General features: G+C 39.3%; 1 non-coding gene across 1 annotated transcript; it reads left to right on the forward strand.

Moving 5' to 3' along the window:
• Positions 1-19,311: 19,311 nt before the first annotated feature.
• On the forward strand, positions 19,312-19,418 carry LOC141645510 (small nucleolar RNA R71). The gene has a single exon (XR_012544991.1). It is a non-coding gene; the product is annotated as a small nucleolar RNA R71 (small nucleolar RNA).
• Positions 19,419-27,761: the final 8,343 nt, after the last annotated feature.

Genomic DNA, 27,761 nt, shown 5'->3' on the forward strand with positions numbered 1-27,761 from the left:
TATTAGGTAAATCAACTAGATATCATACGTCATTCTCGTACATAGAGTCCATCTCGGATTGCATGGCTTCGAGCCATAGCTTTGAGTCGGAACAGGCCATAGCACCTTTATAGGTAGCGGGTTCATTACTCTCTAGGAGTAAAACGTCATTCTCCTCGACAATACCAATGTATCTGTCCGGAGGATTAGAGACTCTACCCGACCTCCTAAGTTCCTCAGGAATACTAACCGTATCATCAGTTGGAGGAACCATTTCCTCCATCTGTTCCTCAGTTATTGGTTCTGGAATCTCCGACAGCTCGAAGGTTCTATTACTTGTCTTGTTCTCGAGGAATTCTTTCTCTAAGAACGTCGCACTAGCCGCAACAAAAACTCGATGTTCGGTAGGCGAATAGAAGTAATGACCAAACGTTCCTTTTGGATAACCTATAAAGTATGTCTTGACCTATCGCGGGCTGAGCTTATCCTTGTGTCTCCACTTGACATAAGCCTCGCATCCCCAAACCCGAATAAAGGACAAGTTAGGGGCCGTTCCCTTCCATATTTCATATGGAGTCTTGTCGACAGCTTTAGTCGGACTTCGGTTAAGTATAAGAGCAGCTGACAAAAGAGCAAAACCCCATAATGAATCAGGCACTACCGTGTGACTCATCATTGATCGAACCATATCAAGTAAGGTTCGATTTCTCCGTTCGGACACACCATTTAATTGAGGTGTTCCAGGTGGAGTTAACTGCAAAACGATTCCACAGTCTTTAAGGTGTTGATCAAACTTATTTGAAAGATATTCGCCACCCCGATCTAAACGGAGTGCTTTAACCTTTCTACCCAGTTGGTTTTCAACCCTGTTCTGGTATTCCTTGAATTTCTCAAAGGACTCACTTTTATGCTTCATTAAGTAGACATATCCATATCTACTCAAATCGTCCGTGCAAGTGATAAAATATCTATAGCCATCTCTAGCGGTAATTGACATAGGTCCACACACATCAGTATGTATGAGTCCTAATAGGTCATTAGCGCGCATTCCAACACCTTTGAAGGAAATTCCAGTCAATTTGCCAAAGAGACATGATTCACACGTGCCATATGTAGAAAATTCGAATGCGGGAATAGTCCCATTATCGACGAGTTTCTTTACGCGTTTCTCATTTATGCGTCCCATTCGACAATGCCATAGATAGGTTTGATCTTTGTAACCAACCTTTAATTTCTTATTATTCACGTGTAATATTTCCGTGGTTTGATCTAAGATATAAATTCCATTCATGGAAACTGCTTTACCATAAATCATTTCATTGAAAGAAAAAATACAGCTATTATACTTTATTAAAAATGAAAATCCGTCTTTATCAAGTACGGAAACTGAAATAATGTTCTTAGACAAACTGGGTACATGGTAAAAGTTATTTAAAAATAACTCAAAACCACTAGGGAGTTGGATTACATATGTTCCCTTCGAGACAGCAGCAACTCTAGCTCCATTCCCGACTCGCAGGTCCACATCACCCTTTCCGAGAGGTGTGATGTTTCTTAGGCCCTGCAAATGATTACACAGATAAGAACCACAACCAGTATCAAGTACCCAAGTTCCGAAACTTGCATGGTTAATCTCAATCATATGAATATAAGATGACATACCAACAGGAACGACGCGGCCTGCTTTGATGTCCTCATGGTAGACGGGACAGTTCCTCCTCCAATGTCCAGTCTTGTGACAATGGTGGCACTCAATGTCACCGTCCTTCCTCTTTGCCTTGCCCTGTGAGCCACTAGTCTCACCGGGCCCACTCTTACCATTTCATGGCTTCTTGAATTTTGGCTTACCTACAGTTAGGTCGCCTAGAGCTCTGCCCTTACCTTTACCCTTGTTGGAAATCGTGAGAACATCCTGCTTCATGCTCTCACTCAATTTCATATCCTTCTCGGTCTGTACGAGAAGGGAGTGTAGCTCATGAGGACTCTTTTTCAAGTCATTCATGTAGTAGTTCGCCCTGAAAAGGGCAAAACCATCGTGAAGAGAATGAAGCATTCGGTCAATGACAATGCTCTCACTGATTTTGCAATCAAGTGCCTCCAACTTCTCGACATTCTCAATCATGTTAAGAATGTGTGGGCTAACCGGTTGGCCCTTTTGGAGTTTCGCATCAAAGAAGCGACAGGTATGCTCATAAGTAACGATCCTCGGTGCTTTTGAGAACTTGTTAGTGAGCGTGGTGAAAATCTTGTTCGCACCTTAGGCAATGAAGCGTCTCTGCAAATTGGTTTCCATTTCAAAGATGAGTACGTTCTTTATCGCACCCGCTTCCATAACGAAATCACTATAAGCAAGTGACTCGTTAACTCCCGCATTGGGGGCTGGTTTGACCGGTATTGGCTCAGTTAAGTACTTGTGCTTACCGTCAGCAATGGCAGCATTCCGTAGTGCTGCCTCCCAGTCCGCAAAGTTGGACCCATCATTCTTCAGTCGCGTGTACTGATTCATGTTGTCCATAAAAATTTTCAGCCAGGAGTCGCGTCCAAGTGTGGCACTAGGCATTGAGATTTCGTTATTTCCAGCCATTTGTTGTAACAGTAAAATAAACGTGTTCTACACTGCGAAAAGAAGAATAAATAATAAGCATGTGCATCGATTTTAATTTAAATCTAATGAACTAGTGTCATAACGCGAAGACTCAAAACATTTATACAATTGACCTTCCTCAAGAATTATATAAATGATCCCAAGACTCAATTATCTATAAATTGATAAACCAACCTTTTGGCTAATTCTACTGTTAGAATTCTTGGTCGATAAATTTCTGTAAATTCTATCTTTAGTCCATCATAATCACGAGAAACTCTTCGGACTATAATGTTGAGATAAACTAAGTCAACACAAACTACTTACCCAACGTAGAAGGGGTCATATTATGCCTACCGGCGAAGAAGGGATTCATAGTTGTTTGCCCTTATAAAGACTAATCTCAATTTCCGTTTTAGAGGAAGATCCCATCAACTTTATTTTAATTCATTTTAAGTGAACTAATATCTAGCATGCGTGAATGAATAAACTAAGATGATGGCTTAATAAACATGTGACATCTGTATGCCTATGAAAACTAACATACAACCTATATGTGTCAATTTTCATGCATTTTAGTAGGTGGTTTGGTTTTAGGCGGAATATGATGCATTAACTAGCATGTGAATGAAAAGCAATAAGAACGGTAAAACGTAAAAAAATAAAGTCCTAGTGTGGCCTATCCTATCAAAATGAACATAAATACAACTTTGGAATCCATCCATGGACCCGAGAAGCTTGTCTTGATGTTCCATCTTGATCCATGTAGCGGGAGTGAGCTCCAATCTCCATCTTTAGTCTTCTTTGAAAATTACAATAAATAAATTTACATAATAAACCTATTTATTACATTCTAATTTCAAAACCCAAAAACTAAAGAAAAATAAGGAGATTCGAGATCTCAAATTACATTAAAAATTATGTTCCCATCATTACGAAAACATAATTTGACTAAGGCCACACTAAGTATTACAAATTACAACCGATTGCAAAAATACGTAAATAAAACCATTCAACGATTCATTCAACTAAAATAAAAATCATCAACTAAAAAAATTAAACATGCAAGACATAATTCTTTAATTAAGTAGATTAATTTTATCCAAACCACCTATTTAATTGATCAAATTAAGTGATAATTCTTCAATTAATCACAATAATTTTAATCTTAATTCATATTAAACTTGTAATATGAATTTAATCCATCAATATTTTAAACTTCTTTAAAATAATTAGGTATCTAAGAATTATGAACCGCTTCACAATTATTTATCATACATTGCAAATTTAATGTATAATCATTCTATGCCAAAACAAAACAAAAAAACGAAAACAACCCCTTTTTTTTTGGTCTCGGCATTCCCAAAAAAAAAAAACAGAATTTTTTTTTTAGGAAAAAAAAAAACTCTCGGCATAATTAAAACAGCCCGGTTTTTTTCTTTCTTCACGGTTTTTCTGTAAAAACCGAAACAAACAAAAAAAATAATTTTTTTTTTATAATTTGCCCACTGTGAACAGTAACCGAAACAGAAATAAAAATTTCACGGCTCAAATTAAAACAAGAACCCTAATGCCTCCTTTTTTTCTTTTGCGGCAAAAATGCCCTAAAACAAAAATTCGATGAAGAAAATCGTTTATAGTTGCTATTAGAACATGATTAGCATATGAATTAATAAAACAAGATTAATCGTATATGCCAAAAACTATATAGGAAAAACAAATTTCTATATCATCGACATGACGATTCTATTTACAATTTAACTTAATCTTCATTAAATAAAAAACTACCAATTTATCATATGTTTATTTTAACTGATTAAACGACAATATGAAAAATCGAAATGGAAATAAGCATCAAAAACAAGAACGAAATCTCGGCAGGAAAAAAATTTTCAAATCGGCAAAAAAAATTTTTAACCGAAACCCTAAATTTTTTTTTTTCGAAACCCTTATATTGTTTACATCCAATTTTATGAAAATCATCAAAATAAATTCGTGGCCTTGGCTCTGATACCACTTGTGGGATTTATCTGTATGCATCCCTTTAATTTTAAGGACTATAACGAATTATAATGATGAAACTAGTCATAAAATTAAATTCCATAAACAAAATTGTAAAGGATTAAGAAATAACTTTCGGTCCTAGCAAATACGGCCTAAGAACAATATCAAAGTAGATATTCGCCTATCAGTTGCACCCAAGACGATATGAGAAATGCCCTTTGATTATGCTAGAATCGATCCAAAAATTAACTAAATAATTTTAAGGTTTTTTGTGTTTTTCGTAGAGATGAGAGGCAAGAGAATGAGTGGAAAAAAATTAGGTTAAGAAAAATTCACTCCCCTTCCCCTTTAACCGTGTATCAAGAGGAGATTAGGGTAGAATTTTTCTTCCTAATATTCTCGGCCCATTTACCGAAATTAGGAGAGTTAATTTCTCTTTTTTTCGGTTATTCCAAAAATAATATAAAATGTGTAAATTGTCATCTAGTGAGGATCGAACCCATGACCTCTTGGTTTGAGTACCCTCACTGTTACCACTATGACACATTCATCTTGTTGATATTAAATATAACCGATTACATTTAATTACGAATTAACAGATTAATTCGTCCAAGCTAACATTACATACATTTAATTAAATATAACTTATTATATTCAATTTACGAATTGACAGTTAATTCGTCTCAACTAATATTATTTAATCTTCATTAAATAATTGTCTCATCAACATATTGACTAACTGTTTAGTCATATAAGGCATCAATGTGATTATATTTCTATAACCACATTTCTCAAACACATCCTATAGGTGTGACCTCTAGGGACCAGTTGATCACCGCCATCTGTATGATAATAACGTCAAACTTTCTAGCAAGCCAATCGTTATTAGTTAATCGTTAATCAACTGATTAAAATACGAAGTATACCCTTGTGAACCTGTAAGAGATTTACAAATGTTATCACACTAATTTGTGGAGGACACAAGCTCCAACAAATCAAAGGCCCAAGCCAATAGCCATTCACCCGAAGCCAAAGCGAAAGGCCGAAATCAAAGGCCCAAGCCAATATCCATTCACCCAAAGCCAAAGCTCAAGGCCAAAGCAAAAACCAAAGCCAGAAGCAATTCGCTCAAGGCCAAAGCCAAAGTCAAAGTCAAAGTCAAAGTCAAAGCAAAAACCAAAGTCAATTCACTCAAAGCAAAAGCCAAAGCCAAAGGCTACTCACCCAACGTCAAGGTCAAGACCCAAGCCAAAATCAAAACAAAACAAGATTGAAACTCTTTTCTCAAAAAGGCCAAAATCCAAAGAAAGCATCCAACACATAAAATCCGGGACAAGTCAGTCCAAAACACCAACTCCAGGACCAACAAGTCCAAAGCCCATGACTAATGTTTCTTCCCTCCAAACTCCGGGACCAACAAGTACAAAACACAAAAATACCAAAATCTGATGTCAAAGAGCTATAATGATAGCTCAAGACTCGTCAACTAACAACAAACCCAACCTTTCTTCACCCTTAAGTCCTTCCAGAGACTGTTATAGAAAGACCTATCAAGGATCCTGGAGATTCCCCTCAAGATCATAACCAAAACTGCTTCACCCCTAAGTCCTTCCAGAGACTACTACAAGGAGACCTATTAAGGGTCCTGGGGATTCCCCTCAAGATCATAATTAAAAATGCTTCACCCCTAAGTCCTTCTAGAGACTGCTACAGGGAGACATATCTAGGATTCTGATGATTCCCCCTCTCAAGCTCAAAATATCACCTTAACCTTTAAGGTCCAGACATGGGATTCTGATCCCACATTATTTACCAACCATTTCGTGCTCAGGCCACGTCAAGCCGGAGACCCCATTCCGCACCACATTACAAGCCGTAACCCTTAGGGTCCACTTTTTAGTGTGCTCACATGATAAGGAACATTTTCACAAATTACACCTCTTCGATTCATGATTAAGGAGGAACTATCTCAAATCAATTTCTCGAGTCACCAAACGGAGTTTACTGTTGTGACCCTCACACTTTAAGGTCCTAAAAACTCGCTTAGGCACACATTCAGACGAGTCACCAAACGGAGTTTACCGTCCTGACCCTCACACTTTAAGGTCCTAACAACTCGCTTAGGCACTCATTCAGAACTACGATCTGGTTTAATTTTACTTCACGTGAATACGTAGAAAGTCCTTCAAGGACACAACCATACACCTCAAAATCACTTCTTGGTCCTAATGGTTAGCTTAGGCACACAAACAACTTCTGAACTACGATCTGGTTTGATTTCACTTCACGTGAATATGTAGGCAGTCCTTCAAGGACACAACCATACACCTCAAAATCAGTTAAGGTCCTAACAACTCGCTTAGGCACACACATTCAGAACTACGATCTGGTTTGATTTCGTAAACACGCGAATACGTAGGCAGTCCTATTACGAGGAAATAACCACACCCCCACACTCGTTCAATTTTCAAACCTTCAATTTGCAACCCATTGCACGCACAGCTCAGAACTACGATCTGGTTTGATTTCGCAAGCACGCGAATACGTAGGCAGTCCCCCCAACAAGGACACAACCGCATACCCCTTTCAATCTCAACCATCAACATCAATCCGCAAAAGCAGCCCATCCAGCCGCAAAAATTAATCTTATACCTCTTTACTGGGGGCTTCTTCCTTAAGACGTCACCCATTCCTCCTTTTGTCAAATTCCCACCTACTCAGTCTGGGGACTTCTCTTTCAAGACGCAACCCGTCCTTTATCCTCAAACATCTTTTGAGTCACAACTACAGTCCAAAATAAAACCGCCCATAGCCTAGTGCTCGGTTCGGACGACGACAAGGTCTTGGTTCCGCTCTCCGAATCATCAAAACTCGAGAAGGGATCTCAAAACAAGCAAACAGAGGCAAAGATGTCTAAATAAGATAATAAATTCATGTTCCCCAGCCAAGCTAACCTTCTACCTCGGGGATTTGATACGCGTTATTACCCTTTCTTGGCTAGGAGTTGCACTTACATGTGCAAAGTCTGTCAGAGTCACCCCCGTGTTCTGTCGACACTGCCATTTGCATCACGTTCACAACCACCTATTTGTCAGTCTGTCAGTATGCGTCTATGTCACAACGGTCACGTGTCTCCAATCTATCAAATCACGGATCTACGAGTAACAAGACTCGCCTTTAAGCTTCACAACATTCAAAACTTCTATCTCCCTTCGCGTGAGATATTACATGCTAGTTGCTTATATGCTAACTGCCCACATGCTTATGTGCTTACGTGTTTATATGCTTACGTGCTAGTTGCTTATATGCTAACTGCTCACATACTTATGTGCTTACGTGCTTGTCTATGCGACTGCGGATTTGTATGGTCACTAACCATGCAGATAATCTTGAGAAGACAAACTTGCTCCAACTGAGTACTGGGTTCTTCCCAACAAACGGCCACCCATCAAGTCCTAGAGCTTTAACCCTGCCAATTACATGGCTTACGCTACCACCCAGCGAGCAGCAACTCATATCCCCGGCGAGTTCTAGGAAGTTTCTAACTCCACAGCGAGTGCCGATTTTTAAATGGATGTCACACATGCTTTTTTCCACAGTCGATCATTCGACCATAGATGGATGGCGAGCCTTACAATGCATATGGCTGGCAAGCCTTTGTCCCCAAACAAGGTACAACTCAAGGACGTATCCCGAAGATGCCTCGGGTATGACTCCTTATCACAGCTGGCGAGCCTTTGCACGCACACAAGATACGACTCAAGGACATATCCCGAAGATGCCTCAGGTATGAATCCTTCATATGGCTGGCGAGCCTCAAAACGCACCACCTTCAACACCGGCTGGCGAGCCTTTGCGCGCAAAAGATTCAAGGACGTATCCCGAAGATGCCTCAGGTATGACTCCTTCTTATGGCTGGCGAGCTTTTATACGTAGGCTAATGGACTTTAAACGAACCGCATCGGAAGTCGAACGACTTTAAAATGTTCCCGATGGCAGGTCCTTGACTCGAATCCCCGAATCGCCTTGACGTCGCCCTTCCCGACGGCAGGTCCTTGGCTCAAACCCTTTTGAGTCGCCTCGACGTCACAATGGTCTTCAGGTTGTAATCTTCGATTGACCTGGAGATCATACTTTAACTTTCACCCTGTCCAAGCCTCAATCAAAGTGGGGGCTCTGTAGATACCCAGTATCTGCACCTTCCAAAAACCACCCGATGATGATCGGACTGTAACGTGTTTTTGATATGCATGCGTGGATTGGCTATACATGAGAGGGTTTAATGCACTACTCGAATATGAAAATTATTTCAAACGTTTTCTAACTTCATTTGCATTAAAATAACACTATTTTGAGTTAAAACCGTCTTCGGACCCAAAACTGACTCAGAAACCCGCAACTCGAATCAACCTGAGTCAACCCAAATCCCGAATGTCAAAAATAATGCCATGAATGTCTTTATCATGTCATTTCCATTAAAATGACCCTAATTAGAGTCAAAACCATCTTCGGACCCAAAACCGACTCAGAAACCTGCAACTCGAGTCAACCTGGGTCAACCCGAGTCAAATAAAATCTCGAATGTCGAAAATAATGCCATTAATGTCTTTATCATGTCATTTCCATTAAAATGACCCTAATTAGAGTCAAAACCGACACCGAGCCAAAAACCGACTCGAAATTCAAATCCCGACTCACACGGGTCAAACCCGAGTCAAAGACACAAAATACGTACCCCAAATATCACCCACGAGGAAGCTTACACGGCTAAGCAACCATCAAAGACCACAAATCACAACCATTAAAACATTGGTTAGAACAAATGGAAAATCCAAATTTGCGAAAAGGACAATACACCCATTTGTATCACAAGGTAGCTCGCGCCTCAATGGGGTGTCTGCTTAACCTCTAAGCAAATCAACCGACCTACCATCCCACATTTCTCTATAAATACCAACCATCACACAACACAATCCTTACGCGAGCGTCCGCTCCCTCACATCTCCCTTAAACTTCTAGACCATGATTAGCATATGAATTAATAAAACATGATTAATCGTATATGCCAAAAACTATATAGCAAAAACAAATTTCTATATCATCGACATGACGATTCTATTTAGAATTTAACTTAATCTTCATTAAATAAAAAACTACCAATTTATCATATGTTTATTTTAACTGATTAAACAACAATATGAAAAATCGAAATGGAAATAAGCATCAAAAACAAGAACGAAATCTCGGCAGAAAAAAAAATTTTCAAATCGGCAATAAAAATTTTTAACCGAAACCCTAAATTTTTTTTTTCGAAACCCTTATATTGTTTACATACAATTTTATGAAAATCATCAAAATAAATTCGTGGCCTTGGCTCTGATACCACTTGTGGGATTTATCTATATGCATCCCGTTAATTTTAAGGATTATAACGAACATATAGTGATGATAACTAGTCATAAAATTAAATTACATAAACAAAAAGGTAAAGAGATGAAGAATCAACCTTCGGTCCTAGCAAATTCGTCCTAAGAACAATATCGCAATGATATTCGCCTATTAGTTGCACCCAAGACGATATGAGATATGCCCTTAACTTGTTGCTAGAATCGATCCCTCAATTTCTGTAAATTAATTAGGGTTTTTGGATTTTTTTGTTTTGAGATGAGAGGCAAGAATTAGGTTAGAAAAATTCGGGTAGAAAAATGATCTCTCCTCTCCTCTTATGTTAACCGAAATAAGAGTTAAATGAGGGAGATATTTTTCTCCAAAATTTCGGCCCAAATCCGAAATTAAGAGAATAATATGCTCTCTTTTTTCGGTTTTTTTCTACCTACCCAAAAATAAGGAGATTAAATCTTCTTATTTTGGTAGTATACAAAATGTATAAAATGTATTAAATATAAATTATCATTTATATTATTCCGCATTAACAAGTCTACACACAACAGCTTGCGGTTGATTTATTAATACGGGTCAATAATAATATATTATGACAATATCGTATAATTATCATTTGTTGATTAAATATAACTGATTACATTTAATTACGAATTAACATATTAATTCGTCCAAGCTAACATTATATACATTAATTAAATATAACTTATTATATTCAATTTACGAATTGACAATTAATTCGTCTCAACTAATATTATTTAATAGGCATTAAATAATTGTCTCATCAACACATTGACTAACTGTTTAGTCATATAAGTGATAGGACAAAGAGTTGGTCGTCACACATCCAATAAAACACAATTTATAACTTCACAAACAACTCTACAATTAGTAAAGAGGCAAGTAAAGGTCGGATCCCAAGGGACGGGAATTGAGATGAGATTTCTATTGAAACTAGTGGTGTCTTAGGGGTGTCACAATTTGGGTTGATGTAGAAGGTCACTAACTAGATAGCAATGAAAATAAATAAGCAAGATGAATTAAAAGGGTTGTAAACAATTGATAAAAAGCACTAGGGTATCATGGGGTCATAGGGGGATCATGGGAATTGATCATACAAACATGTTCTCAAATTATAAGCAAGCAATTATTGTTCTGATGGATTGAGTTGGGTTATATCTTACAATCCTAGGAAAGTTTGGGTCCCGGAGCCGAATCGATTAGATTGTACAATACCTACAAGTCGACTTAGTCTTTCCTACTCAACAACATGCATGGTCTAATGAGACTCGAGTTGGTTTATGTCTTACAAGTCTCATTGAAAAGATAGGTGATGGGTAAAAAATGCAATGATTCATAGGCTCACATTTCATCAAACGTAACATGTGCATGAGTTGAGATCAAAACAAGCAAGCAAATAAACCATGAAAGCATATTAATTTAAGCATGAATCATTCCCCATGGTGGTTTCCCCTAATTACCCATTTACCCTAGCTAGGTCACTACTCACTCATTATCATGTTGATCATGCTAGCAAGGTTGTCAATCATACCAACAAAATGAAACATGATGAACAAATGAAAGTAATTAACAATAATTAAAAAGGGATTAAGAGAATTATACCTACTAATGATTCCAATAATAAAGCAAAGAATAAAAGAAGTACTTGATGCTTGATTGAGAGGTTGTCAATCTCCCAATAATAACCCAAATAATCTTCAATTACCCAAAATAAAGGATGAACAACAGAGAGATTAAGGAAATAAAACTTTTATTAAAACTTGATTAATTGTTGATTACAATACTAAAGAAGGATTTGATTGATATTAACTACTCCAATAATTGATAAGAAGAACATACTCTTCTAATTAGACTAATGGGGTATTTATAGTGGAAATTAGGTGGATGCATTAGGGTTAACTAAGGGCTAAACTAGTAATTACACTTTTTAGATTGAGCAGGGAGACGCCGGTATTTTTCGAAGGAAGGGATTCTTTCTTTGAAGCTTGAAGAAACGGATTCGTGCTGGGCTGGAATCCGTGCATCTTAGGCACGAGACGGGCGGATTCAGGAGCGTCTGCCCGGGCGTCTTCAAGGGAATCCGGGCGTCTTCTGGGCTTGCTGCCCGGGCGTCTTTGAAGGAAGACACACGGATTGTGCTGTGGAGGACGGGCGTCTTCCAGTCAATCCGCACGGGTTGCTGGACAGCTTCATTTCTTTCTTCTTTTCTTCCTTTCCTTCATAAAATCCTTGGGGATTTCCTTGGGGATGCAAGGATCCTTCTTCAACATTTCTTAACTATTATAATATGTACAAAGGCCTTCTAATCTTGTCTCTCCTTGATGCTTGGTCATTGAATTCAATCAATTTAGTCTCGTTTTGCCATGAAATGCAAGATTTGCACTCCTTTCCTACCAAGGGATCAAAATCTCAAAAAATATGCAAAACAAAGAACTAAAGACGATAAATGACCCAAATATGCACTAAAAAGCATGGGAACAAGGCTAATTCGGGGGCTAAATATGCGCTAATTATGGTCACATCAAATATCCCCAAACCGAACCTTTGCTCGTCCCGAGTAAAGAGGTGACAAAGACTAGGACCATTATTTAAACTAACCTAATAACATAGCCGATATGAGACAATTAGCGGGTCTCACTCCGCCCCTTCAACTCAAAACAAGACAACCATGAGGTAGGGTGCCTTCTTGCAAGGCAAGGTGGGTCTTGCCAAAATGGCGACACATCCAAACATTAAGCACACAAAATCAAATAATGGATGCATCTACAAAAGGAATAACCACTTCCTCATCAAGTGGCGGAGGCAACTAAGAGAGAACAAATTTAAGAGCATATAATCCTTCACAAATACTAGTTCAACAAATTACTAAGGCTAAGAGGATGGCACTAAATCACCTCCAAATGGTGTTAAACTAGACTACTTTCGTCCTCAATTTCCAAATGCTTTCGTCAAGGGCGATCGGATGGTGGTGGAATGATGATCCCTATGATGCTAGTAGCATATGACATGACAAGTCTCGAATTCTCTACAAAAGTAAAGGCCATGGATCGTCCCAAGCTCGACAAAGTGGCTTGACAAAAAGGCTTTTTGGGAATGAAATGCTCAAATCGTTATAAACAAAGGGTGGATATGACTAGTATTCAAAATTTGACCTCATTAACTTTCACATTTCAAAAATTTAAGATGGGGTTTGTCCCTTCTAGGCTAGTGTCCTTTGCTTTCGCCAATCGCTTATTAGGCAACCGGTTAACGTCTAAACAATAGCTTTTCGGGGTGATAGTCACTATGTCTCTGGGCGGTTGAATTCACAACTGTGTGGGGGCCCAATTCAATGGATCCCTCTCCAAAGTACATCGAAGTGGTACGCCTCCATCAAAACAACTAAAATTTCTCGACATTTCAGCATTTCATAACATTTGAGGTTTCCTTAGCAATAAATTACTTCCACATAACAAAATTTTTGAAATGAGCATTTCAAACTTATTGATAGAAAAGTATTTTTGGGTTGCCTTACCACAAGGTCAATCAAGGTCACCTAGACAAGTTAACCAAGTCCACATCGCATCACGGGGTTGAAATAGGTGACTCACATGCAAACCCTTGACTAGGCTTTGGGTCATGGGTCAAAATACACTAGTATGACACAACATAGGGTGTTTTACAACCATTCTAGTAGGCAAAGTCTTAAGTTGAAAAAGTATTTGTAATGGCTTAGTTGCTCTTGTCAAAGTTCTCAATTAGGCACTTTTCAAAATATTTCATCTAAATGCAACTATATGCCATGATGCAACTATTATATACATCCTAATGCAAGTGATTCTATCAACTAATATGACATATAAACTAAATGCAAGTCCTAAGTTCACATTGTTATACCGCATCAATCAAAATAAAGCCACATAGTCATTAACATAAAGAGGAAAAAGGAGATTGGAAAGATCATACCATGCGGTCTTCATGATCCTCATGTCTCGGATGTGGCGTAGTCAATCAATGTGAACAAGGATAGAACAAACACATATATACAATAATACATGACTACACTAAAAAGGAAATAAACATGTTTTTGAGTTTTTCAATTTTCAAATTTTTATGGTTTTTCGAAATTTTTCAATTTTTTTTGGATTTTTGAATAAAAGTTAAGTTAGAATTCCCCATCCCCACACTAATATGGCCATTTCCTCAAGGGCCAAAATGATGGGAAATATGCAAACATGATGCATGATTTCTACACTAAATGCAAGCTACACTAATCTACACTACATGATGCATGGTTTTTGTTTATGACGGAGAGGATAATTTAGATTACCTCCCGTTGTGTATGCATTAACTTCCCCATACCGATCTAGACATTATTGCTAATGTCCTAAGGTTGGGTGTAGTTCATGCATACACTATGAAATGCATGAAACTAATTTTGTCATTTTGGATTTTGAAAGGTGGGAACAATAAAATGAGAACACCTCAATGGGGCCGAGGTGTTAGTCCTCAATGGTGCTAGGACTACTCCAACAATGATCAAGATTAATAAATAGAACAAAGAGAGAAATAGACAAACCTCAAGAGGGTAGGAGCCTCTAAAGCTTGCTAATCTTCCATCATATCATCATTATCATCACCTTCCTCACTAGAAGTGGTCTCATCACCACTTTCTTCTTCACTTTCTTCACCTTGCTCATCATCCTCTTCTCCTTCTTCACTAGCTTCTTCATCAATGTTATCATCAACCTCTTCATTACCGACAACCTCATTATCACCCGGAACAACCCTAGATGCACTCGGTAAGAAGACTTCCCTATCCGCCCAACTAGGCAAAGGACATGAAGGGTCAAGTAGTCCTTGCCTAGCTAAATGAAGGAGGGGTGGATATTGGGCTAAGTAAGCATTTTTCCGATCCTCGAAAGCTTGCTTGTGCATCTCTTGCATGAGAAGAGTCAAATAATCATTTCTTACTTCAACGCCTTCGGGCTTGAACTCTTGGTACTCGAAAGGATAGGTTGGTGTGACAATGGAAGAGGAGGGCATTTTAATTTCACCCTTTTGTTGTCGGATAATGTACTCGGCCTCTTTTGAAAGGGGAAGTAGATAGTTGGTCCGGTGGACACTTAATCGACAAATCTTTGAAGGCAAAGTGAAGGATCTAGCCTCACTAGTGAGCCATCCATACTTGATGTCAAGAGGGTTATGGGTAACCCACTTATACTTGTATATCATAGTATTAATATCAATGAGATGACCACCCTCTTTCGCCTCATACTTGTTATCTTTGTTGAAGTTTGGATCAAAGTATTTAGCTAGGATAGTGACTAGGCCTCCATTCACAATAACGGTGGTGCCTTTCTTCCCACAATCAATATTTAGCCATCTATCCACCAAAAGCCTTAGAGAGTTGAAAGGCTTGGTGAATTCCCTTCCAATGTTCAAAGCCGACCCAAGAAGAACAAAATCGAGTTTGGTGAAATGGTTGGTGTCTTTTCTTGCAATGATGGTGTTCCCTATGACCTTGTGCCACACTCTAATGCTCGGATGGTGGACTAATAGAGCGCGACTAGCATGAAAGTCCTCAAATTTCCTTCCGAAAATCGCCTCCCAAAGAGGGTCGGGGTCATACTTGCCAACATTCTTAAAATAACTCGGTGAATCACTAAGACCCAAAGCTTTACCCATTTCCTCAAAGGAGATGTGCCTACTAACATTAGCTAGACAAAAATCGATGGTCTCCATGGTCTCAACCTTGTTAACTTTCAAAGAACTCAAAAATTCTAAGGTAAGGGAGGGGTATGTCAATTCTTTTGATTCAAACAATTTCTCCAACCCCATGGCTTTGAAGAAGGCTCTAGTTTGCTCAAGGACACCCAACTTATCTAAGGTATCTTCACAAATAAACTTGGTGGATAGAAATGATTTCCTAGCAAACTTGGCAAAAGTGTCCCTATGGGATTTGGAAATAAAAATTACCTCCGGATAATTCGAAAGTTGAGCAATTTCCGGAGTAGAAGATGTTGTTGCTTCTATGGGAGGTTGTTGTTGTTTCATTTCCAAGTTTGGCCTAGCTACCACCATAGCCAATGCTTTCTTTGCTTGAAGACTCTTTTGTCTTGATGAGAGTGTCTTTGCCTTTGGTGCCTTTGCCTTTGTTGCTTTTGTTGCTCCCTTGGTCCTTGCCATTGATGAATAAACCAAGAAAAGAGTGAAAAATCTTCAATTTTTAGTGCACCCAAATCAATTTAAAGATGAAAGGCTTTGCCTTTATGAATTCAAAAATCGACTCAAAGGTTGAAGATTTTGTGCTTGGTTTTGATTTTTGTTGAAAGAGGAGTGATTGATTTGTTGTTAAAAGGATGTTTTGATTTGATTTTGGTGAATGTTGTTGAGGAATCTTGTTTTTGTGATGGAGAGGATGAGGGTTTTGGAGTTATGAGTAGTGTTATGAATGAAGGAATGAAGAAATGAATGTGTGAGGGGGTTTATAAAACCCGAAAAATTTGAAATGCAAGGGCAAGACGGGCGGTTTCTGCACGTGACGCCCGGATTTGGCCATTTCTGGGTTGGGAAAAACTCGCCTAAAGACGGGCGTCTTTCAACGAAGACGCTTGGATTTGCAAACATGGGACGGGCGTCTTCTACAGAAGACGGGCGGATTCCTTTACAGGGATTTTTCTTGTTTTCCTCAGCCAAGAAGACGGGCGTCTTCCTTTCAGGATGGGCGGATTTTTAAAGACGGGCGGATTTGAATGCAGGACGCCCGGATTCGTTGACAGTCAGAAATTTCAAATATTCAGCTCATGTTGGACGGGCGTCTTCTACCCAATATGCCCGGATTGCCTGAAGACGGGCGGATTCTCCTGAATCCGCTCGGATTCGACCCCTTTGTACCCGGATTCAGTTCCATCCGTGTATTTTGCATATCCCTTGTCATTTTTCCATTCTTCTTCATATCTCGTGTTCTTCATTGTAGGGGCACTACTAAGACATGGATAGCCTAGGCAATTGCCATCCCCACACTAAGCTAAAGCACTACACATTAATTGAAATTATTAGTCCCTCCCTTACTTCTCTCAAACATGATAATTATCTTGATCAAAGCATAAAAATCCAAGAATGACAAAAAATGCAATATAAGGATTGAAATGCAAGTTAGGGAGTTAGAAATATTTACAAATGGTGGTTTAGGGAGGACTCCACCAAACTCTCATTCTTGATGAGATGTCAAGGGGCATGTTCAAGGTGTTGTTGATGTTGCTCAACACCTTGAAAAAGTAATCAAACGCTTGTTCATTATCATGATAGAGGTCTTCAATAGACCTTGGCCCTTGTTGTCGGTCTTGATCGATGGCATTACCAATGTAGGGATTAAAAATCCCTTCAAATTCGTCGTCCCAAAGACCACATACTTCATTAAGTTGATCATTGAAAATCTCTTAATTTGATGGAGACAACTTTTCCATTTCCTTTTCTTGGCCAATAAGGCCATCTTCTTCATTGCTTGACTTTGGCGAGCTTTGAAAGCTCTCTTTGTCACAATTCACTTGCTCTTTGAATGGAGCATCTTCAATTTTCTTCTTCGATTGGAGTTCCGACTTCTTCCTTTCATCCTTCCGACTATAATGATCGATCATAAAACACGGTTCATGTAAACGGGGAGCTCTCATAGTCTTGTCAAGATTAAAATTTATACTCTCATCTCCCACTTCTAGAGTGAGCTCTCCATGTTTCACATCAATCACCGTACCCGCGGTGTGTAAGAAGGGTCTTCCTAGAATGATTGGAATGTTGGAATCTTCCTCCATATCAACAATGACAAAGTCCACCGGGATGAAAAACTTCCCAATTCATACGGGGACATCTTCCCATATCCCTAATGGTGTCTTCGTCGATCTATCGGCCATTTGAAGTGTGATATTGGTGCATTTAAGCTCTCATATCCCCAACCTTTTACTCACCGAGTACGGCATAACACTCACACTAGCCCCTAGATCACATAAGGCTTTGTTGATTGTGGTGTCGCCAATGGTACACGGTATTGAGAAGCTTCCCGGATCCTTTAGTTTTGGAGGTGAACTCCCTTGAAGTATTTCACTACTCACCTTAGTGAAGGCGATAGTCTCAAGCTTCCGGATCGACTTCATCTTTGTAAGGATGTCTTTCATGTATTTCGCATAGGCCGGTACGTGATTCATTAATTCCGTGAAAGGAATTGAGACTTCCAAATTCTTCACAATTTCCTAAACTTTCCAATTTGGTCATCAAATTTGGGCTTGGCTTGACGACTTGGAAAAGGAAGTCTAATCACAATGGGCTCGTTCTCCTTGGCCTTGTCTTCATTTTTCTTTGAAATTTCTTCTTTTGATGATTCTCCATCTTTGGAGTTTTGCACAATTTCTTCCTTATCACTAGCTTCCACAACTTCATCCTCAACTTGCTTCTTCGGTGCTTCATACCTTGTACCACTTGTCAAGTGAATGGCACTAACCGTTTCATGTCTTGGGGGATTACTTTGAGGTGGTAATTGCCCCTTTTGTCTTTGTGAGCTTGAAGATGCTAGTTGAGTCAATTGGGTTTCCAACATTTTGGTGTGAGCTAGAATGTTGTTGATGGTGGTTTCCTTTGCTTGACTATCTTTTTGCATTTGAGTGAAAAAATCTTGTTGATTCTTTTGCATTTGGAGGACCGCTTTTTGAACATCAAAACCTTGGTCATTTTGGTGATTGTATGGATTTTGATTTTGGTAACCTTGGTTTTGGTTGTAAAAGAGTCTTTGATTTTGGTTTCTCATGGGAGGTGGGGTGTATGTTGTTTGAGGGTTTTGAATATTTTGGCTTTTGTATGAGAGATTTGGATGGAATTTGGTGTTTTAATTGTAATAGTTGGAATAAGGGGTACCACTCTTGTATGCTTGGAAAGCATTAACTTGTTCATTTGTTCCCCTACATTCACTTTGGTCATGTCCCAAAGTTCCACAATTCTCACATATCTCACTTGGGATTGATGAGGATGCCGTCATGCCATTAACATGATGCTTTGGTGATTTTGAGGCTTCTTCAAGTCTAGCCATAGCTTTTTCAAACTTCAAATTGATTGTGTCAATGTGAGCACTAAGTTGAGCACCCAATTGAGTAACGGAGTCCACTTCATGCCTTCCTCCTCTAGTAGCCTTGCGAGGTCTACTATATTGTGAGCTATGGACCGCCATTTCCTCATTCTTGTTCCATGTTTGATTGTCATCAACTTCGGTGAACATTCCATTTGATCCCATGTTGATAATGTTCCTTGAATCTTCATATAGACCGTTCCAAAATTGTTGTACCAAGAACCACTCGCTAAGTCCATGGTGAGGACATGAGTGACAAATTCCCTTGAACCGCTCCCAAGCTTCATACAAAGATTCTTCATCCCTTTGCTTAAAACCCGTAATTTGAGCTCTTAGCATGTTAGTCTTTTCCGGTGGGTAGAATTTTTTGTAGAAAGCTAGAGCCAACTTCTTCCAAGAATCAATTCCGAGAGTGGCCTTATCAAGGCCCTTCAACCATTGTTTCGCGGTGCCAATTAGAGAAAAAGGAAATAAGACCCATCGAATTTGGTCTTGAGTTACACCGGTTTGAGAAATCGCATCACAATAGTCACAAAAGGTTTCCATATGAGAATGAGGGTCTTCACTAGGCATCCCCCCAAATTGGCTCCTTTCGACTAATTGCATAAAGGCGGATTTGGCAATAAAATTTCCGGTCAAATGTTGTGGTGAGGGAGTACCATTGGGTAGGTTCTCCTCGATGAGTACGGAATGTGATGAAAACTTAGGCATTGTGGGTTGATTTTGTGTGGTATTTTGTGTTGGGTTCTCCTCACCTTCTCTTGCAAAAGGGTTGATGAACTCAATAGTTGTTTGAATATCCACAACCTCTCTAATACCTCTCAAATTCCTCCTAGCAAATCTTCAATTGTTTGTCAAAGTTCTTTCAATTTCACGATCAAAAGGTAACAAATCACCTTGTGACCTTCTAGACATGCAAAATATCAAACAACTCGAAAACAATTAGAACAAACCTTGAGGAGTTTTACTTCCCCAAGGCAAATAAAGACACAACTAATAACAATATAAGAAAATCTAAATCAAGTTAACACCGTCCCCGGCAGCGGCGCCATTTTGATAGGACAAACAATTGGTCGTCACACATCCAATCAAACACAATTTATAACTTCACAAACAACTCTACAATTAGTAAAGAGGCAACTAAAGGTCGGATCCCAAGGGATGGGAATTGAGATGAGATTTCTATTGAAACTAGTGGTGTCTTAGGGGTGTCACAATTTGGGTTGATGTAGAAGGTCACTAACCAGATAGCAATGAAAATAAATAAGCAAGATGAATTAAAAGGGTTGTAAACAATTGATAAAAAGCACTAGGGTATCATGGAGTCATAGGGGGATCATGGGAATTGATCATACAAACATGTTCTCAAATTATAAGCAAGTAATTATTGTTGTGATGGATTGAGTTGGGTTATATCTTACAATCCTAGGAAAGTTTGGGTCCCGGAGCCGAATCGATTAGATTGTACAACACCTACAAGTCGACTTAGTCTTTCCTACTCAACAACATGCATGGTCTAATGAGACTCGAGTTGGTTTATGTCTTACAAGTCTCATTGAAAAGATAGGTGATGGGTAAAAAATGCAAGGATTCATAGGCTCACATTTCATCAAACATAACATGTGCATGAGTTGAGATAAAAACAAGCAAGCAAATAAACCATGAAAGCATATTAATTTAAGCATGAATCATTCCCCATGTTGGTTTCCCCTAATTACCCATTAACCCTAGCTAGGTCACAACTCATTCATTATCATGTTGATCATGCTAGCAAGGTTGTCAATCATACCAACAAAATGAAACATGATGAACAAATGAAAGTAATTAACAATAATTAAATAGGGATTAAGAGAATTATACCTACTAATGATTCCAATAATAAAGCAAAGAATAAAAGAAGTACTTGATGCTTGATTGAGAGGTTGTCAATCTCCCAATAATAACCCAAATAATCTTCAATTACCCAAAATAAAGGATGAACAAAAGAGAGATTAAGGAAATAAAACTTGTATTAAAACTTGATTAATTGTTGATTATAATACTAAAGAGGGATTTGATTGATATTAACTACTCTAATAATTGATAAGATGAACATACTCTTCTAATTAGACTAATGGGGTATTTATAGTGGAAATTAGGTGGATGCATTAGGGTTAACTAAGGGCTAAACTAGTAATTACACTTTTTAGATTGAGCAGGGAGACGCCGGTATTTTTCGAAGGAAGGGCTTCTTTCTTTGAAGCTTGAAGAAACGGGTTCGTGCTGGGCTGGAATCCGTGCGTCTTAGGCACGGGACGGGCGGATTCAGGAGCCTCTGCCCGGGAGTCTTCAAGGGAATCCGGGCGTCTTCTGGGCTTGCTGCCCGGGCGTCTTTGAAGGAAGACGCACGGATTGTGCTGTGGAGGACGGGCGTCTTCCAGTCAATCCGCACGGGTTGCTGGACAGCTTCATTTCTTTCTTCTTTTCTTCCTTTCCTTCATAAAATCCTTGGGGATTTCCTTGGGGATGCAAGGATCCTTCCTCAACATTGCTCAACTATTATAATATGTACAAAGGCCTTCTAATCTCGTCTCTCCTTGATGCTTGGTCATTGAATTCAATCAATTTAGTCTCGTTTTGCCATGAAAATGCAAGATTTGCACTCCTTTCCCACCAAGGGATCAAAATCTCAAAGAATATGCAAAACAAAGAACTAAAGACGATAAATGACCCAAATATGCACTAAAAAGCATGGGAACAAGGCTAATTCGGGGGCTAAATATGCGCTAATTATGGTCACATCAATAAGGCATCAATGGGATTACATTTCCATAACCACATCTCTCAAACACATCCTTTAGGTGTGACCTTTAGGGACCAGTTGATCACCGCCATCAGTATGATAATAACGTCAAACTTTCTAGCAAGCCAGCCGTTATTAGGTAATCGTTAATCAACTGATAAAATACGAAGTATACCCTTGTGAACCTATAAGAGATTTATAAATGTTATCACACTAATTTGTGGAGGACACAAGCTCCAACAAACCAAGCATGTAAGTATGAGGGTGTAAAAATCCTTCTTTTATCATGTCTTTGCTTGTTTCATGACCATAACATGCTAAATTATGCATAACACGATCAAAAACATAGGATAGACGAGCCAAAACTGAGTTTTAGCCTGAGACAGAAGCCCCTTGTTATGCACAGAGGCTCGCGCCTCAATGGGGTGTCCAGGTCAGACTCAACCGTGTTTGTTCTCGTCTTTCCTCTTTAATCTATTTTCATATATGTAATCGGTTTTTACCATTTCAAATATTTTCAAACCATTTTATTTATTTTTACAAGTTTTTAACCATAAAATATTCTTCACCCTTGGTTCCTAATACCATGACGGTTTAATCTGTGTTTCGGTGATAATATTTGGTTAATTACATTTAAAAGGTATTTTAAAGCCGTTTATTTCATTTCTTTACATTTTGGGAGGTATTTTAAAGACTTTCATCATTTCTTTACATTTTGAAAATAAATGTATTAGTCACCAACACAAAGTCATCCTTTGTTCTACATACCATGTCGGATATTAACCAGAGTACGATGATGAGTATTGACTAAATATATTGAAATGAACTTAAAACAATTAGTTCATAATTATTTTCAAAACTATTCATCTCAAGCTTGTCAAGTCGAACCCTACATCGAATATCATCAAAATAATGATGATTATTTAAGTCCCGTTCTTCAAATCAACACAAATACGGTCTAAACGACCCTTTCAAATCAAAACGGGTTCAAAAACACACTTTCCGACACGTTTTATAAACGTTTTTCAATGGTCAGAATGTGTCTTAACCGTTGACTAACCCGCGCCTAAACAACCGTTTCTTTTCCTATTTTCAAACCCAGGGAGACCCCTTTACATCGCCAATAGGCTCGCGCCTCATCTAACTGCCTGGTGCAGGGTCTTTTCCCTTTCCAGCATTAGTCTAGGACGATCCCGACTCCGGTTAACCCGGATATAGGACGGATCAGACGACTAATTTGCTCATTCAAAAATCATATTTGCAAAATGCCTTATTAAGACAAATGGATCACGTTATGCACCATAAACCTAATACGGTAAATGGATGTTTGATTTCCGTCTTGCATGAAAATCAATCATAAATCCAACTCGACATCTTATACTTGATACTTGGATTAAATTAACCGACTTAGAAAGCTCTCACATGTTAGGTTTAAATTATTGGATGCGCATTCATGCATTTAATCCGTTTTATCAACTTTTGCATTCAACCAACCAAGATCGATCAGTAGAGGCCGCAACCGCGGGCGGGATTGGGTGTCTGATTAAAGGGCTTCCCAATACGTAACTTCACCTCTTACTCAGAAACTTTGGATAGTGGACGACCTTATCCAGGACGTACGAGAGTCATTCTAGAGATATGATGCTAAAGAGGGACGATTCCTTATCTTTAGTACCTATGTCAAACACTGCTTTGTGCTTCGTTTGACCGAGGTATAAAGTGAATTCGAACGGGTTCCAAGCATCCCACAAATGCTTGGTGGCGATTCCGAACATTTCTAATTGTTTCGAGACCCTTACCGAGACGAAACCGACCGATCTAAAACGATCCGGTCGAAAGCATTTTTACGCCGCAGAGCGTGGCTTTTAAAAGACCGCTGCCGTTGTCCACAGATCGGCTGGGCATACGCAGGTGGGCCGTTGTCCACATGTATGTACTTGTTTGCTTGTTTGTCTATCCTTTTTCACATTGATCGACTATGCCACATCCGAGACATGAGGATCATGAAGACCGCATGGTATGATCTTTCCAATCTCCTTTTTTCCTCTTTATGTTAATGACTATGTGGCTTTATTTTGATTGATGCCGTATGAAACAATGTGATTGTAGGATTCCATTTAGATTATATGGCATACTAGTTGGTAGAAGCATATGCATTAGGACGTGTTAGGCCTGGAAATCCGCTGACATCCCTGGAAGATATACTACCTCGACCTGACCATTAGGGTCTCAGGACGTCAAGCTACCAGGACACATGAAGACAGGCGCCAGGCCATGGAGAGGACAACGGGCAAAATATCAGGACGATATTTGACCAAGAAGTCATATTATAGAAGAATATATGCGCGATAATTAGAGCATTAATTGGAAAGATTCAGCAATTAAGGACGGCAATTAAGGGCGAAATAATGAGCATTATTCCGGGTAATTAAGACAAAATATTTGGCATTAATAACGAGATTATTCAGCCGTTCAGCATTGCTATATAAGGAGCACTTGGAAATCATTTGAAGCAGAACAAGACATATACAAGCATACGCCATTCTCTTACAACACTTAAGCTAATTACGATCGATTGTGCTAAATATTCAATAATATAGTGAAATCCTCTTCTGGCTTGGTGCCCATGGATTTTTCCCATTTAAGGGTTTTCCACGTACAAAATTCCTTGTCTTATTGTTATTCTTTTATCGTACTTTATCCTTCATGTTTTATACCCTGTCGTACCTACCCACAGATAGAATCGAGCTAGTTAACCCTGCCTAGACCTACCCTGACCTGATTTCGCCTTGTGCAAAATCCATACAAAACAATTGGCGCCCACCGTGGGGCATCTAGCTCTTTAAAATCTTTTTTCCTTATTTCACAAAAATCCAAATAACCTACAAAAATGGCCCAGCCTACCATCGAAGAACAATTGAATGTAGCCCTCCAACAAATAGCTGAGTTGGAAAGCTTGAAAGAAAAAGTAGCCCAAACTGAGGCTGAAATCCTTCAGTTAAAAGAATCTGAATCAGCCCTGAAATAAAAAATGGAAAAAACCCAGGGAGCAGGTTCTAGATTCCATCCAGGAACGCCATTTGCTTCAATTATCAAAAATATTGAGTTCTCCAGCTTTGGGAGACCGAGTGGCTCTAAATTCATCAACGTAGATGGCGATGGTGAGCCAAACAATAACAACGAAAAACCTGATGAAAAATTCGAGAAGATACCTGGAGTCCCTGCCAGTTTAGAAGAAGCTGCCCCTGATAGCTATGCTGATTCGCCTTTTATAGATGAAATAGTAAAAGTGGATTTGCCTGAAAAGTTTGTGATCCCGTCTATGAAGACTATGATGGAACTACAGATCCATAGAATCATGTGGCTCTCTATAAAAAGAAAATGTTAGCTGCATCCATTTCCAGTGAGTTCAGGCAGGTTTGCATGTGTAAGGGATTTGGAACGCCACTGACCGGACCTGCTTTACAATGGTACATCAACCTGCCAACTGGGAGCATGCGCTCATTTGCCAACCTGATCAAAAACTTCAACCAGCAGTTTGCAAGGAGCAGAGAGCTGGAGAAGCGGTCTAGTGATCTTTACAGGATTACACAAAAGCCAGAGGAGACTCTCAGGGTGTTCCTCGCCAGGTTTAACAAAGAGAAAGTGTCCATTCCCAGGTGTGACGTTGGAACAGCAGTGGAGGCATTCAGGCAGGGGTTAATTACTACCTCGTAGTGACCTGTATAATGAGCTCACTAAGTATCCCTGCCATACCTTCGAAGATGTTCTGGCCAAAACTCTTGCTTTTATCAGGCTGGAAGAAGACAAGAGCTAAAAAGTTGGATCATCCAGTGGACCAAAAGATTATGAAAAGAGCAATAGGAAGAGGAACAAAGGAAACAATTACAGACCTACTCCATATTCCAGGCCAGACCATTCAAAAGTCAACCTGGCACAAGAGTATTAAGGTAAGGCTAAAGTTTTCCCACCTATTTCTGAACATAACTTCAGCATTAATATTGCAGGATTGATCTAGTGACTTGACAATATGGGATCAGTAGTCAAATGCCCCAGGAAGGTGGAAAATCCCAACCCTAGGAGGGACAACTCCAAATGGTGCGAATTCCACATGGACATTGGACATACGACGGATGATGGCTTCACCCTGAGGAAAGGAGTAGCTTATCTGTTGAAATCCGGATATCTAAAAGACTTGATCAGGACGAAAGGCAGAAATGCAGACCAGGGCAAGGAGAACCAGGAACAAAAAAAGGACCGCAACCTTCCTCCACCACCACCAATTTATGAAGTAAAATTCATATCTGGTAGATTAGAAATTTGTGGCCTGGCCAGTTCAGCAGCAAAGAAGATAGCCAGGACACCAAGAACCGCATCACCTTGCAAACCGGATCATGTCACGACAATCAGTTTCAGCGATTTCGACATGGTAGGGATTCTTGATGTTCATCATAATGGCCTGGTAATTTCCATGTAGATTGGAACCGCTACAGTAAGGAGGATCCTAGTAGATGGAGGCAGCTCGGTAAACCTAATCATGCTTGACGTACTGAAAGCCATGAATATTGGTGAAGATCAAATCACCAAGAAATCCAGCGTTTTGGTAGGCTTCAGTGGAGAAACCAGGAGCACACTAGGAGAAATCCATCTTTCAACCTACGTTGAAGGAGTTTCATCCTATGAGAAATTTGGAGTCCTGGATTGCTTATCATCCTACAACGCGATTCTGGGCAGACCCTTGATTTATAATATCAAGGTTGTGCCATCAAACTATCACCAGTGTATCAAGATACCAACGGATTGGAGCATAGCCACAATCAAAGGAGATCACAAGTCAGCCCAAGAATGCTATACAACAGCCTTGAAACCTTCCAAGGCAGGTAAGTCCCTCGCTTAGCAATTACTGTACCCTATCAGGAGTACTTATGTAGTACCTCCCAGAATGGAGACAGATCAGGTAATCCTAGACCCTGAGTACCCTGACAGGTATGATTTAGTAGGATCTGATGCCCTAGACTGTGTCAGGCCAGAACTGGTAATACTTCCTTAAAAATAAATCATCTTGGTTTGCTTGGTCTCATTTTGATATGACTGGAACTAGTGCTGATATAATTACATATAAACTTAATATTGATCAATCTTTTAAGCCTGTGCAACAGAAGAGACGAAAATTTGCACCTGAAAGAAATGAAATAATCAATGAGCAAGTGGAAAAACTTCTGGATATGGGAATGATCAGGGAAGTAATGTACCCTGAGTGGGTGGCTAACATGGTTGTTGTAAAGAAAAAGAATGGAAAATGGAGAGTTTATGTAGATACCCTTACCTGAACAAAGCCTGCCCTAAGGATCCATTTCCCTTGCCACATATTGATTCCATGGTAGACGCCACAGCAGGGCATGAAATGCTGACATTCATGGATGCTTCCAGTGGATTCAATCAAATAAAAATGAACCCTGTTGACCAGGAAAGTACTGCATTCATTACAGAACGAGGCATATACTGTTACACAACCATGCCTTTCGGTCTGAAGAATGCAGGGGCAACGTACCAGCGCCTGGTCAATATGATGTTCAAGGATGAAATAGGTGATATCATGGAAGTCTACATAGACGACATGGTAGTAACATCCAAGAACGCAGAAGATCATGTGAAACCTTTGGAAGTAGCATTCCAAATATTGGAAAAATACAATATGAAGCTCAACTCTGCAAAATGCCACTTTGGAGTCTTCGCAGGTAAGTTCCTTGATTACATGGTTACAAAAAGAGGCATAGAAGCCAGTCCGGAATAGATAAAAGCTATCCTGGAACTTCAGTCACCTAAATCTGTCAAAGATATTCAGAAATTGACAGGCCAGGTAGCTGCCCTGAACCGGTTCATATCAAGATCCTTTGAAA

The sequence above is a fragment of the Silene latifolia genome, chromosome 2 (genome assembly GCF_048544455.1).
Source record: "Silene latifolia isolate original U9 population chromosome 2, ASM4854445v1, whole genome shotgun sequence".
NCBI lineage: Eukaryota > Viridiplantae > Streptophyta > Magnoliopsida > Caryophyllales > Caryophyllaceae > Silene > Silene latifolia.